This window comes from Meleagris gallopavo, chromosome 1 (genome assembly GCF_905368555.1).
Source record: "Meleagris gallopavo chromosome 1, MGAL_WU_HG_1.1, whole genome shotgun sequence".
In the NCBI taxonomy this organism is placed as follows: Eukaryota; Metazoa; Chordata; class Aves; order Galliformes; family Phasianidae; genus Meleagris; species Meleagris gallopavo.
Window position 1 is genome coordinate 183,522,413 of NC_139404.1, and position 14,295 is coordinate 183,536,707.

General features: G+C 44.7%; 1 protein-coding gene across 3 annotated transcripts in view; it reads left to right on the plus strand.

The window, feature by feature from the left end:
• The window catches only part of SMCO4 (single-pass membrane protein with coiled-coil domains 4), a 29,514-nt gene that overhangs the window by 1,516 nt on the left and 13,703 nt on the right, over positions 1 to 14,295 (plus strand). Inside the window, exons 3-4 of one of the 3 annotated variants that reach the window (XR_014881128.1) lie at positions 3,072 to 3,168; positions 8,448 to 8,699. The exons of the other annotated variants lie outside the window; for them this stretch is intronic. The gene's annotated coding sequence lies outside the window, so the exon portion shown is untranslated. The remainder of the gene's footprint in view (positions 1 to 3,071; positions 3,169 to 8,447; positions 8,700 to 14,295) is intronic. 3 annotated transcript variants of the gene reach the window in all.

A 14,295-nucleotide genomic window follows, 5' to 3' on the forward strand; every position in this document is an offset into this window, starting at 1 on the left:
TTATGACAGGATGTTCTGGGAACCACCTGTTTCTGCAGTGCTCTTTCCAGCACGGGCTTGCAGAGGTTTTTGCTCTTCAGCCAGGTTGTAATGAAGGTGTTGACCCAAAGCAAAAGGTACAGAAGGGTACGGGCGTCACTGATAGATAGATGTTAAAATGAGCCATTAACAGAATCACAGAATTGTAGGGGTTGGAAGGGACCTCTAGAGATCATCGAGACCAACCCCCCTGCCAAAGCAGGTTCCCTACACCAGGTCGCACAGGTAGGCGTCCAGGCGAGACTTGAATATCTCCAGAGAAGGAGACTCCACAACCCCCCTGGGCAGCCTGTTCCAGTGCTCCGTCACCCTCACCGTAAAGAAGTTCTTACTCACCTTCGTGCGAAACTTCCTATGCTGCAGCTTATGTCCGTTTCCCCTCGTCCTGCCTCCACGTACCACTGAAAAGAGACTGGCCTCACCGCTATGGCCGCCACACCTCAGATATTTATAAACCTGGATCAGGTCCCCTCTCAGTCTTCTTTTCTCAAGGCTAAACAGACCCAGTTCACTTAGCCTTTCTTCATAGGGGAGATGCTCCAGGCCCTTCACCATCTTTGTGGCCCTCCGCTGGACTCTTTCCAAGAGATCCCTGTCTTTTTTGTACTGGGGAGCCCAGAACTGGACACAGTACTCCAGATGAGGCCTTACCAGGGCAGAGTAGAGGGGGAGGATCACCTCCCTCGACCTGCTGGACACGCTCTTCTTAATGCACCCCAGAATGCCATTGGCCTTTTTGGCCACGAGGGCACACTGCTGGCTCATGGCCAACCTGTCGTCCACCAGAACGCCCAGGTCCCTCTCTGCAGAGCTCCTCTCCAGCAGCTCATCCCCCAGCCTGTATTGGTGCATGCAATTATTCCTCCCTAGGTGTAAGACCCTACACTTGCTTTTGTTGAACCTCATCCGGTTTCTTACTGCCCAGCTCTCCAGCCTGTCCAGGTCTCGCTGAATGGCAGCACAGCCTTCAGGCGTGTCAGCCAATCCTCCCAACTTCGTATCATCAGCAAACTTGCTGAGGGTGGCCACTATCCCCTCATCAAGGTCATTGATGAAGATGTTGAACAAGACCGGACCCAGCACAGAGCCCTGGGGGACACCACTGGTTACAGGTCTCCAGCCAGACTCTGCACCACCAACGACGACCCTCTGCACTCTGCCAGTCAGCCAGTTCTCAACCCACCTCACTGTCCACTCGTCTGTCCCACACTTCCTCAGCTTTGTTATAAGGATGTCGTGGGAGACAGTATCAAACGCCTTTCTAAAATCAAGGTAGATTACATCTACCGCTCTTCCCCCATCCACCCAGCATGTGACAGCATCATAGAAGGCCACCAAGTTGGTCGAGCACGACCTCCCCTTGGTGAACCCATGCTGACTACTCCTGATAACCTCCTTTTCTCCCAGTTGTCTGGAGATGGTATCCAGCACAAGCTGTTCCATCACCTTTCCAGGGACGGAGGTGAGGCTGACAGGCCTATAATTACCCGGATCTTCCTTCTTGCCCTTTTTGAAGTCTGGAGTGACACTGGCTATCCTCCAGTCTTCAGGGACCTCCCCTGTTGTCCAAGACCTCTCAAAAATGATGGAGAGCGGTTCGGCAATGACCTCCGCCAGCTCCCTCAGCACACGTGGATGCACCCCATCAGGTCCCATGGACTTGTGGACCTTAGTACTGCCTAGGCACTCACGCACGTCCTCTTTCCTGACTAAAGGGAAGTCTCCCATTCCCCAGACCCTCTCCCTAACCTCCAGGGTGTGGGATTCCTGCGGGAGAGCCTTTTCACTGAAGACGGAAGTAAAGAAGGCGTTCAGTATCTCTGCCTTCTCAGCATCCCCCGTTACCAGAACCCCCCCCTCACTTAGTAAGGGGCCCACATTCTCTCTAGTTTTCCTTTTGCTGTTAACATACTTGAAGAAGCCTTTTTTATTATCCTTTATCACTTTAGCCAGATTCAATTCCAGACAGGCTTTAGCCTTCCTTGTTGCATCCCTGCAGGCCCTGACTACATTCCTATATTCTTCCCAACAGCATCTTCAGGTGCTGCCATGGTGGGTTTGGAAAGCTCTGTTTGTACAGCCCTTAGCGTGTGGAGCATCCCTCTGTGCTGTGACCAGTGCTCTCAGAGTGATGGGACCAATTCACTGGAGTCATTCTTATCAGTGACTGCATGACTGCATCTGTCTGGGGAGGAGCAGTGAGGCTTTGAAGCTATCCCAGAGCAGCAGGCTGCAGCACAGCTCGCACTGTGTGAGGTGGCTGTCGGTCACACTTGCTAGCTGCACATTTGGAGGTGTGTACTGTTAACAGGTCAGAGAGTGGGCTGTTTCTTCTAGTCACTCCTAGAGCAGTGTGCTAGCAAAATAATCTCTTTTTTTTAATCCAATCTAATAACATTTCTCTGTGCATTAGACAGTGAAATGCTCCTGTATGTATGTACATGCTGATTAGGTGATATCAGCTGTCTTATGGGATGGTAAATAGGCTGGACAGTAAATCTGGCTGCAGAACTTCATGTGCGATGTGAGGCAGTTTCCTCCTCTGTTTTTGTGACGTATATTCCTCTTCCATCTTCTTCCTCCCTTCCCTGTTAGCTTTGAATCCAGCAGGACTTGGCCTGATGGTGTGTGCACTACTTAGAGGCAGTGGTTCAGGGGAACTGAAAAGGTTTCTCCACTAGGAGTCACAGCCCTGGTTCAGCGGGGAGCGGTGCTGTCACGAGGACTGTGCTTACAGGAAGATAAGTTCATCTTTTGCAGTGGTATCAGGGTTTGAGAGAACTGAACACTAATTCTCTCTGCTGAATTGGGCTGTTTTTGCCATACCCTCACAGCTCCATGTCCTATCTGCTCCTGAAGTCCGAGTTGCTTGGGAATGGCCCTGGCATTTCTTGACTCAGCTGTTAGGTCTGCCTGCTCCAGAGCAGAACAATCTGCCTGTTTTCCTGTTAGCCCCTCCATCGTGCACTGCAAGGAATATCTATGGATGACTGATGCCCATGTTGTCTCTTAGCATTCTGTGTTGTGTGCAGATCTGGATTTCTCTGCTTTTTTGACACTTGACTGCTGTGCTTCAAGAAATGTCTGGCAAGCAGATCTTGGCTGTGATCTTCTTGAGAGGTCTCTGAGGTGAGTCTGTGGAGGGCACCAAGCCAACAGCAGGGCTGCTCTTTTACCAGGTGGCGATTTATCATATATATATATGATAAATAGGTGCTATATACCTAGGATCCTCCCCTTCCTTTAGTTGTGTGGGTTTTTTTTGTTTTGTTTTGCTTTTTTAATTATTGTAGTATCAGCTTTCCCTTAAGTGCTTGTTAAAGCCGAGAAGTTACCTTCCTTTCTGTCCATATGGGAAATAGTTAGGTTGACAGATGTAGGCTCTGTGAGGATTTGCTGAGCTCTTAATCCTGTTTGTGGCTAATAGGCCATGCTAATGTGGAAGGGCATCTCTTTCACTATACAAAGATCTCACGTGCTGCTGCCTTGGAGAGATGTGCTGTTAAATGCTGTCATTGCCTTAGCAGTAGTGGTGGGCCAGAGGTTGTCACTGTGAACCTCTGCAATGCTGCAGGTCTGCCCTCTATTTCTTTATGTTGGTGAGAGATTTTTTCTTGTTAAGACAAACGCAGGAATTGCTGTAGTCAACAGAGGAAGCAGGCTCTCTGTACTGGCTATGGCAAACAGCTGGAGATGGGGTGTTTGTGAACCCTTTGGGTATTCTGAGGGGATGAGATGTGTGATGCTGTTCCCTTTGTCGCCTTTTGCCCTATCCCTGGTTTGGTCTCAGGGTTTTTCACTCTCCTCTGTCTAGCTTCACTTGATTTCTTGTATGCTGCTTTTAGCTGCAAAAAAGTTAGTTACTTCTTTCTCCTTTAAAGTGAGAGTTCTGTGCTTTTAGATGTCAGTGTGGCTAGAAGTTTCTGATCAGTCTTGTCATTAGAAGTCTTGTGGAATTTCTTGAAGCATAGGATACAGAGCATTTAAATTGTTCTGTATGGGAGTTATCATAGAATCACAGAATGGCCTGGGATGAAAAGGACCTCAAAGATCACCTAGTTTCAACCCCCCTGCTAAGTGCAGGGTCGCCAACCACCAGAGCAGGCTGCCCAGAGCCACATCCAGCCTGGCCTTGAATGCCTCCAGGGATGGGGCATCCACAGCCTCCTTGGGCAACCTGTTCCAGTGTGTCACCACCCTCTGTGTGAAAAACTTCCTCCTAATATCTAACCTAAACCTCCCCTGTCTCAACTGAAGACCACTCCATCTTGTCCTACCACTATACACCCTCGTAAACAGTCATACCCTCCTGTTTAAAAGCTCCTTTCAAGTACTGGAAGGCCACAATGACGTCTCCCTGGAGCCTTCACTTCTCCAAGCTAAACAATCTTTTTTCATAGGAGTCATGAAAGTGTAAGCATAATTTTAAACATAATAGTGACTTGACAGAGCCACCTCTCTCTGATCCATCAACATGCTGGTCAAAACCTAATCTAAATAACTACAGTGCACTGATAAGTCCTTCCTTGCAGTTTTACGTGAGTGCAGAAGACACCACTGTTCACCCTATCTAATTATTGTATGCTATTTCAGCATTTTGTGCAGTTTGTTGATGATACTCCTTGGGGCTGAAGGGCTTTTGAGCAAAATACCTGCTTGCCTTCCTTGATGCTGGTATGCCATACTGAAAGTATATGCAAGATAGCGACCTGAGTTCCAAACGTTTGGTGGAGAGTGTCAGTGAAACCAGGACTGAGTGTGCAGATGGAAGACATCAGTGTCAGTGATTTGTGGCACTGAATTGCAGTATGAGGGAGTCTTTTTTTTTAATTTCTGTTTGGTTTCTTCTGAGTAGGGCTAGCTATCAGTACCAAAATACCTTTATTTTCCTTTTTATATTGAACATTGTCTAGGATAGCTGCAATGGAAGGCTGCTATGACCATGATGTATTTCCTCTGCAACTGGCTTTTAAAAATGGGACAAAATAATAGGAAGACTCAGTGCGTAAACTCTCCTTTACACAGGTGGTAACGATATTGCTGGGCTTTTCTCAGTCTATTCCAGCTGCCGGTGGGCATGAGAGGCCTTAAGAAGACTTTGCCTGCAGGCAAAGTGGGTGGGTTCTGGCTCATGCAGGTGGGCACTGGGTTGTGCAGAAGGTCAGGAGGCGAGCGGCCACAGCTTGGTGAGTTAGCCAGCTGTGCAGCAGAAGGAATGCTGATGCTCATTACCAGACTCATCAGTGCTTGGGAACCGGGCTAGAACATGAACTCGTGTCTGCTGCCTTCAGCCCTAATGCCAGCTAGCCTCTTATCTGCTCCCTTTCACTATTTTTATCTTGTTTGGCCTCCGCATGTTTTGCATTAGACCTTTTTTAATCATCCTTCTCTGTGCAGTCCAGTTGTGTGCGTATTTCTTCCCTTTTTACCCCCAGCTGTTCTTTGTCACTTTGTCTGATTTTTTTCAATTGTATTGTTAGATGTATATTTTTTTCCTTCTGTGCCTCCCTCCCACAATGTTGTTTACATTTGTTCTTCCTTTACTTTCATCTTCTTATATTTTTTGCCTTTTAACTCTTATCCTTAGAGGAACCCAGCTTTACTTTTGGAGACCAGCCCTTTCTTATTGATTGCCAGCTGCTTTTTTTGAAACTAATTTGCATTCTCTGCTCTTGTTGTGCCAGACAGAGGACCAGTGATTTTGAGTAGAGCTCTTTCCCCAAAGGCTTTGCTTGGAAATTGTCTCTGCATTTCACAAAAAGAGTGAAAAATAAAGAGCAGCATCAGTGCAAAAGCTGCTTCTGCCTAAGCAAACGTGTTGGTGTCTTTGTCACATGAAGAGCAGAAATGTGGCTTGCCCTGCTGCAGGCACAGATGACTTCTCTGGGCTGGAATGAGCTGCTGGGGTCGGGGGGGTGCAGAATGTTTGGCCTTGTGTTTACTGACACTGGCACCCTTTGGACTCTGGCAGCAACAAACCCAATCCATTTGGGTTGGGGCGATTTACTGAGGTGGTACTTTTGTTCACAAGCACTTGTTTAGCTGTGTGGTTTTTTTTTTTTTTTTTTTTTTTTCCTGTGCCGTGAGTAGCTCTAAAAAATTATTAAGAGTGCAAATATACTACAGAAAGGGAGTTGAGCTGTAGCTATATGATGGCTAAAGTGGGTGAAAAGATTAAGTAGGCTGAGGTGGGAGGCTTCAATGCTCCATTAGTATCTACCTTCAGTTAGGTTCTTTGATAAAGGTGTGAGGGTTTTTAGTAAAGCTCCATGAGGCTTACATTGCCAAACAGAAAAGTCTTGCATACAGCCCATCTTGATTCCAGGCTTTGTTCTGTGCTTGTGGTATGGATAATTATGCCTTGGATGCAGACCTCGGGGTGTATATTTGTCATGCTCTCAGACTGCTTTCTATTTATAAATTGCTCGCACTGTTTTTACACCCTCTGTCAGTTTGATTTTGTTTGGCACCTTGGCTTTGTGTACACAGAGGGCCGTTCTCTGGCCACAGTGCAGTGCTTTGCAGCAGGTCTGAAGAGCAGGCATGCTGCATAAACCCGTTATTGAAACTCACTGAAGTTCTTTGCATCTCAAAACTCCATTTTCTAGAGACCTGTGCATGTTACTGCATCGGGTCTTGCTGTAAATGCAGCATGCCTGCCATGGCAGGGGTCTTGCTGTAAATGCAGCTCACTTTGGAGTGGGAAAGTTTACTACTATATTTAAGGATAGTTTAGGACAGAAACTGTGAAATAAGCATCTATCCAAGTGGTGTGAGGGGAGGTTAGGTGGCAGCGCTGCATAGGATTACAAAAAACAAATGCTTTCCTGAGTTGACATGTTAAAGGTGGAGCTTGTAGCTGTGGTATTAGGATGAGTGATGTGTTTGGAGGCTTGTGTTGTGTGTGTTGAAGGGCCCTAGCCTGAAGGAAGGGGTGCGTGTCAACTTCTTGCCTGAGTGTTTAGGTTTGATAGTCCTGCTCAGAAGCCTGGCCACAGAGCTGGGCTGATTTCAGCCTGCAGCCTCAGCCTCCTTCCCTCCATTGTTCCAGTGGTTCTCACAGCCGTCAGACAAACATTCAACAGGATAGAAAACAGCGTCTGTAAAAGTAAGATTTGCTCTGACATCTGATTGCAGGAGCTACTTCTAAATCTTACATTTCTGAAAGTTGAAACTGGCTCCTTTCTGCTGCTAATTCATTTAACATGTTAGCTCATTGTATAGTAATCTTTAACAGGCACACAACAGCTTACTTTTTATAGCATAAACTGGGAGAAGGGACAAAGATTTGTATACACTCATTTTATTGTTGTTTTTTTTTTCCCCATGTCTTTCAGCTGTAGCACTGCTTCCTGTGTGGGAGAATGAGAACGGGGGACCTTTCTGTTCTGTGTCCAGAGTACGACACAAACCAGTGTTAGAAGTAGGAGTGAGAATCCTTTTGACCTCTTGAATCCGTGCTTTTGTTAATAGTAGAATGGGTTATTACTATCGAACACAGTGGTTTTCTTTTGTAAAAAAAAAAGAAAGTTTGAATTTAGTATGTGCTTAAGGTAGAGCAGGGGATGTTTCAAGCACTCAGAGAAGCCTGCAGGAATAAATCTTCACAGGAAATTCAGTTACAAGTGGAAATATTCAAGTTGGTCTGTATGCATTAACATGGAGTTCCTCCCTGTCTAACGATGCCCCTCTTAATAGAGCTGGCTTGTAGCTGCTCCATGTCTTACCAACTGGCCTGCATTTCTCTCTTTGCACTCAAATCAGCAGGTAGGGGCTGGATCTTGTCTGTAAGCCATCCAGCTTTGTTATTTCAGTCCTGCGCTCAATAAAAATGCAGTGCTGAGAGGCTGGCCTCTTAGCTTAGGCTTAGCACTGCTCCAACAAATGGCTGCAGCTGTAGGGCTGGAGCTGGCTTGCTTCTGGCCTTCTCTGAGTAGGAGTGTGGAAGGCTGGGACCTATACGTGCCCTGTGCCCAGTTTGATAAACTGCATGGAGATTTGTTCACATGCTGTCCTCATCCTGAGATGCCAGGGGGAGCTTCTGTCTTTTGTGGCATTGGAACGTTTCAGTGCCTTTTTGTAGCTGTTTTGTGGGGTATTTTGATTGTTTGCTTTGTTTTACTTACTTTACTTCATTCATTTATTTTTAAGGTACCTCTGTGCTTTTTGCTTAGTTTTTTATTATCTGGATGTGTTTTCCTGGCAGAGGTTGATTTTCCAATGCCTCTTTTGCAGCAGTGAAAAGAACCCATTGGCCCCTTAAGCTTTTCTGCTTAATGCGCTTTTTTTGACCTTTTCAATCACTTTCTGTTTCGCACAGTCCTGAGTATGTTACCTATCCCTTGTTGTTGAACTAAACAATAATTGGGGGTTTCTGATGGTAAATGTGTATTTTTTCCCTATGCAAGTTTATCTTTGTACTGTGTGCTGGGCAGTCCTGAAGAGGAGGTTCCCTGTGAAGTCTGAGATTTTGGCCTTAGCAACCCTTACAAGTGCAGGAGAGGAAGAATTAAGGAGAATGGCTGTGGTGTGCAGAGTCTGAAGAATCCATGTCAGTGTATCCAGTCCCCTTTTCATGCAGTATAAGGAAGAAGATGATGGGAGGATTCAGTCTTCCCCGTGGTACCAGCAGAAGAGCAAGGACAGCACCTGAGAGCTAGGTAAGGTCCTGTGAGCTGTGAAGCTTCCTGGGCTGTGTTCAGTCTTCTAAAATACAGTTTAAGAAACAGCCAACAAAATGTGTTTTCCAGGGGCTGAAAAGATTTCCAGGTAGCGATTCCTGATCATCTGTCAGCTTCAAACTCCTTTGATCCCCATATAATGTAATTCAAATATATTTTTAAGCTTAGCCTTATTTTAATTAAAAAGAAGTATCGTGGCAGGGTTTTTGACATTGCACGTTTGCTGAGCCACATCTGCAGGCTGGATAAATGACAGGAAATTCTGCTCTATGGTGTTTATTTGCTGCCACCTTTTGTGCCAGATTTCAGTAGATACAGGATTGTTTTCTTTCAAGCTGAATGGGCATGCGTTTTTTGCTGAATATCTTCCTCCTGTGAACACTTTCATTTGTTGTGTGAAAATACTACGATGCTGTTACTGAAAATAGAGAAGTTAGATTGTAGGCACGGGCTGTATTGTCATCTGCTTTTTTTTTTCCTGTTGTAATTTCAATAAGTGCTGAAGTGTTCATTAATCCTACGGAGACGTATTTGCTTTCCAATATAAATATCACTTATGAAACTTTATTTCAAGTTGTTTACGGGAGAGTGCACACACGAGGTGGGGATATGTGGTGTTTTCTTTGGAGCCATACCTTTTCCAAAGATATTTGTAAGGGTTGCTAATGAGTTTCCTGCCTAGGAAGCCAAGGAAGTCAAAGAGAGAAGGAGATTACAGACGTACCTGTTAGTGCAGTGCTGTGGAGTTCCTGTAACCTCCATCTCCTGCGCAGTTATGAGCTCTGCAGGAAGGGGACATGCACCTTGTGTTGGAAACTCTCAGGCTTCCTGTTTCTGTGAGCAAGCTGGTTTCTGGTGGGGCCTCTTAACTTTCGCTGCTGGGCCATCCCCCTTTATTTTCCATGGCCCTAGAAACTTGCTGGTCTCCGCCAGTCCCAAATAGTTACTGATGCCTTCACAGTACAGCAGTGTAGCAGCATCAGCTGGCAGTCCCTTGGAGTTCTGCTGCAGGTAATATTTCCTGTGAATAAAGTGTTGCTGTTATAGAATTCCAGGGAGCCCTGAATATAAATGTATCAATTATGTGTCAACACAACAGCATCTGTCGTTGAAATTGGGTATCATTTATTTGGCATAAGCGTAGTGAAGATTTGGCTGACAGCCAGAGTGAAATATTCCAGCAGAAAAAGCTGCAGAAGGAGCCATCTCTGAAGTAATGCTCTGAAATTCAGGTGTTCTAACATCATCTAATACATTCTTAAGACACGAGAGACCTTAAGCAAAAAGGTTCCATGTTCTTGTCTGCTTTTCTTTCTTTTTCATGTTGTTATTTTTTTGTTCTTGCTCTCCGCAGAGACGCACACAAGCTGTAGAAGGTATATATCCTGTGATTTGAGATCCATCTCTTGACCGCATTTCATATTCCAACACTTGCTTACATAAAAATTCAAGTGAATGCAATCAGTGATGGCTGCTTGGGGGGGAAAATTTAACTGTGAAAGAGGCAAAATAGGAGAGTTAGAAATGCCATCCCTTTTCTCCAAAAGATTTGCAAGAGTTTGTGTTTTTTTTAGACATTACCTAAGTAAGCTGCACCTTCCCAGGGATGTGAATCAGAATGGTGAGTTCAGAAAGTTAGGCACAGCCCTGGATACCCTGTTTGTCGTGGATGCACTTGCTGAGGCTCAGTAAACATTTTGGAGTACCTGGTGGAAATCAGAAACAAATCACTTTGCTTTTATGGATGCTTCCTATTGTACTTGAACAAGGTAGAGAAGCAACCCTTCTGTTTAATGGAAAAGCTTGAAATGGACAGCTCTTGGGTTCTGAGGTATCTTCTTAAAATGAAAATAGGAAGCTCAGTGTTGTAAAGCAGAAGATGAGTCAGAAAGATTGGGAGGTTGTGTGACATATCTGAATGCCTGCGTGGTTTCTTTTAGCTGGCTGGGGCTCCTTGAGCCCAATTGAAATGATTCACCTGTTTGCTAGAGAAACTCTTTTCTAAGGAAGTGTTAAGAACAATGCAGAGATAAAAGTAGTTGGGAGAAAATAAGCATTGGGCTTTCAGTGCTGCAAGAAAGGCTTCTGGAATAAAGATGAGGGTTTTCAAAAGAGGTTTTTTTTTTTGTTGCTTTTTTTTCCATGAGGTTTGAAGGTCTATGAAGTTCAATTTCTCTTGGAGGGGAGAGAGCAGTGAAGGGGAGGGAGGTCTGTTATATTCTCTGCATTTCAAATGAGTTGGTTGCTGGTTGAATAGGAAAAGCATTTGGATTTACTCTAACTTCAGACTGTCAAAAGAAATCGCAATCTAGAGTTAAGTAATGAAACCTATTTAGGAAAATCGATGCTACCTTATCCAAACTCAATTTATTCAAGAGGTCAGCTCTGTTGCTGCCCTGGAAAAGTTTGAATTTAATGATTAACCTCTTTGTGACTGTTCGTGTAACTTCAGGCTTTCCATCTGGTACGTTATGTAAGCATGAGGCAAGATGGTAATGGAGCTCTCTATGGAATGCTGTGCACTATTTGGGGAGAAGATCCCTACATGCAGTATGCATCAGCCCCAGTGAAACTGACAGAAGCCCATTAAGAAATCCTATTAGCTGTCTGCTCTCCAGATGAGTTAAAAGCTCTGCCCAGTGTCTAACTGGTGGCTTATCTGGTAACAGTGTTGTCGCCCCTTCTGGAGAGGTGCCTTTTTGTGCAGCTCTGCCAGGTGGACGTTCATCTCGGCCACATATAGCATTGAGAGTCAAAGTGATACCCTGTAATAAATGTTAAAATCCTCTTCAGTGTTGAACCTGACACTGTCTAGTTCTGTTCTGTCGGCCTCCCATTCAGCAGATCTCCTTGTGAGGTCTCAAAGTGTCACACAAGCAGTAATGCACGACAAGAGGAAGAGAGTGTGTATTGTGTGAAAGCAGCTCTGAATGGCAGTGTTTGGTCCAAGAGTGCTGTCAGATGGCAGGCAGTGTGTTTGCTGTAGCAGCATTCATCTCTGTAATTTTCTGTGGCTTAAAGCAAATCCATAGTTCTTGTACTTATTTCCCCAAATTCTATTTCAAAAGTGGCTTTAGTTAATGTAATAGCATGTGAAGTCTAAATTGTTTTTTTCTTAAAACAGAGAGTTTTAATCGGGAGGAGTAATTCTAACACCAACTGCACATCTCATGAAATACAAATCTGCAGTCTGCTCTGTGTATGTAGATACTCGTGTCCATGAGTGGCCTGAAACCTGCCAAGTACTGCAGTAGCATCTGAGGCAGACTGCCACGCTGGGAGTGAGCTTCTTTTGCTTCCTTCCTCTCCACATTTTCCTACATCTAAGTAGTTCTGTATCTTTTCAAAGTGATTTCTGTTGGTAGTTGTTGCTTCCCATTGGCTTTTGACTGTCTTCTGTCTTTCATTTTATTTGAAGGAGAGGAATTTGGACTGCAGCTACCTTCCCAGTTTTTAAGTGCTGTACACTTTTTGCTCTTGAGCTCCACCAAGTTACTGCAATCTTTGCCTACGCGAAATTATTTTGTATTTCATTCTAAGGTGGCTATTCTGAGATGTATGAATACTGTGTTATTTCTGTTCACATGTTTATGAACATTTTTGACCTGTTGCTGCCCTCTCCAGTTGTTTGAATCGTTAGCATGCCCTCAAGGGAAGTGAGACGGCACGTCTATGGGTACAGTAGGAAAGCGCAGTGCTATTCCTTTTCCATTCTCAGAAGCGGGCATTGCTGTTGTAGCTCTGGCTTCAAGGCTTGCTTAATTGCTGCAGAAAATCTCAATTCTCTCTCACATGGAGGGATAAGCAATGGCTGATGGATCCAGGTCATGGGAGGAATACATCTAGATATCTACTGACCTGTCTAGCCCTTTGTAGGGAAGAAGTTCTGAACTGTGCAGGAGGTGATGTGTGTTGTACATGTTGTTTGCCTACAAAGGCACAAAATGAGCTTTTGAGTCTTAATGTGGAGTTTTGGGCAGCCCATGTTCAAGAGCACAAGTTTCTGCCTTTGGCTTTATTTAGTATGTCCAGAAGCTGGGTTGGTGGGTAGCCAGAAGCTCTACTAAAACAACTCCGTGGTTCTCTCTCTGTGTATGTGGTTTGTTTATCTGTGTCCGTTTGCTTTTCTTAGTCTCTCTTCTTCCTCCAATCCAGATTAGTTTGAGGAAAACCACATTTACTTTTCTGTTATACTTGCACTGGAAACTTGAAGGGCAAAAAGTCCCTTCGTCACTCTCAGGAACTGAGAAGTGCTAGTGCTGAATGTCCTCATATCTAACACTGGGGTCTGAATCTACTTCTGGCACTGCAGCTCTGGCACTGAGGAGCAGCCTGTTGGGAGCAGTTTGCAAAAACATTTTGGAATGTGTCAATATTATCAAGTCAGTACTGGAACCTTATGTGAACAAGTCTCTATCTGCTTGCCTCATGGGGAAGTTGGAGCTTTCATGTTTCCAGAGAGAAATTGTCTCACTCTGCAAAGAAACGCTGCCTTTTCCCTGGTGACTTGGTGTGAAAAAGCTCACAAAGGCTTTCAGCAGCCCCACGTCCCAAACAGGCATCAGCAGCAAAACTGAGGTCATCTGTAATTCAGTATTTCATTCTGTGAAATTGCCTGCTCCAAGAGAAATAACACATTTACATGTACATTAACCAGTGTTTGCCAGCTCTTGGAATAAAGCCAGTTCTCTCAGGGCCAAACAAACACTCTGAGTGAATGAGTAATAATCTGCTATTGTCACTCTTAATTTATGGATGGGTAGATAGAGCAGTGTTTGCCATTTGAAGTTGTCCTATTTGCTTGGAAGGCTAAAAATCACGATTAGCTATCAGCTTGGAATTGTGGAGTATCTCTGTTATGTCTGCTTATGACTGATTTGCTGAATGCAGTTGTTGCACAAGTTCAGAACCTCCTCTTGTGGTATGAATAATTGTGGCAGAGGATGAGAATGCATGAATGTTACAGAAGCCTTAATTTTTCAACAAGTGCACTTAAAGGCAGTTTTTAAAACTTCATACAAATGTAGATGTGTAAGATTTACAGTCTCATGAAGCTGGCAGCAACCTTTGTAAAACTGGGACGGTTAAAAACATCATAAAAACATTCTTCCAAGGAGAAAGATGCATGATTTTTAATAGGAGCACTTAAAGTTGTTCAGCTCTAAGGCCTGGCCCATATTAAAGACTGCAGAGAGGCAAATAGCACAGCATCCCTGTGGAGCAGAGTTTGAAGCATTACAAGTCGCTCGTAAGATGAAATTCTGCTCAGAACGCCCTGTGAAGTCTTCTGAGAGATCTCTTGGCAGGTTGCAGAGAAGCGTGCAATATCGCACCTAAACACATAGGCAGGAGATGGGTGAGAATTACAAACCTCACGCGCCAGCTGCTGAGAGTGCAACAGTGTGGTGCAGAGATGAGAATGGTAACTGGTGTCTGACTTCTCTAACAAATTGGCTCTCCCATCCACTTCTCTTAGCCTTTCTTTCACTTCCATACAACTTTTTTTCCATGCGTGTTTTTTTTCTTTCCTTTCTCTACTTTTCTCTTGTATTATGGGGGCTTTCTTGCTCTTTCT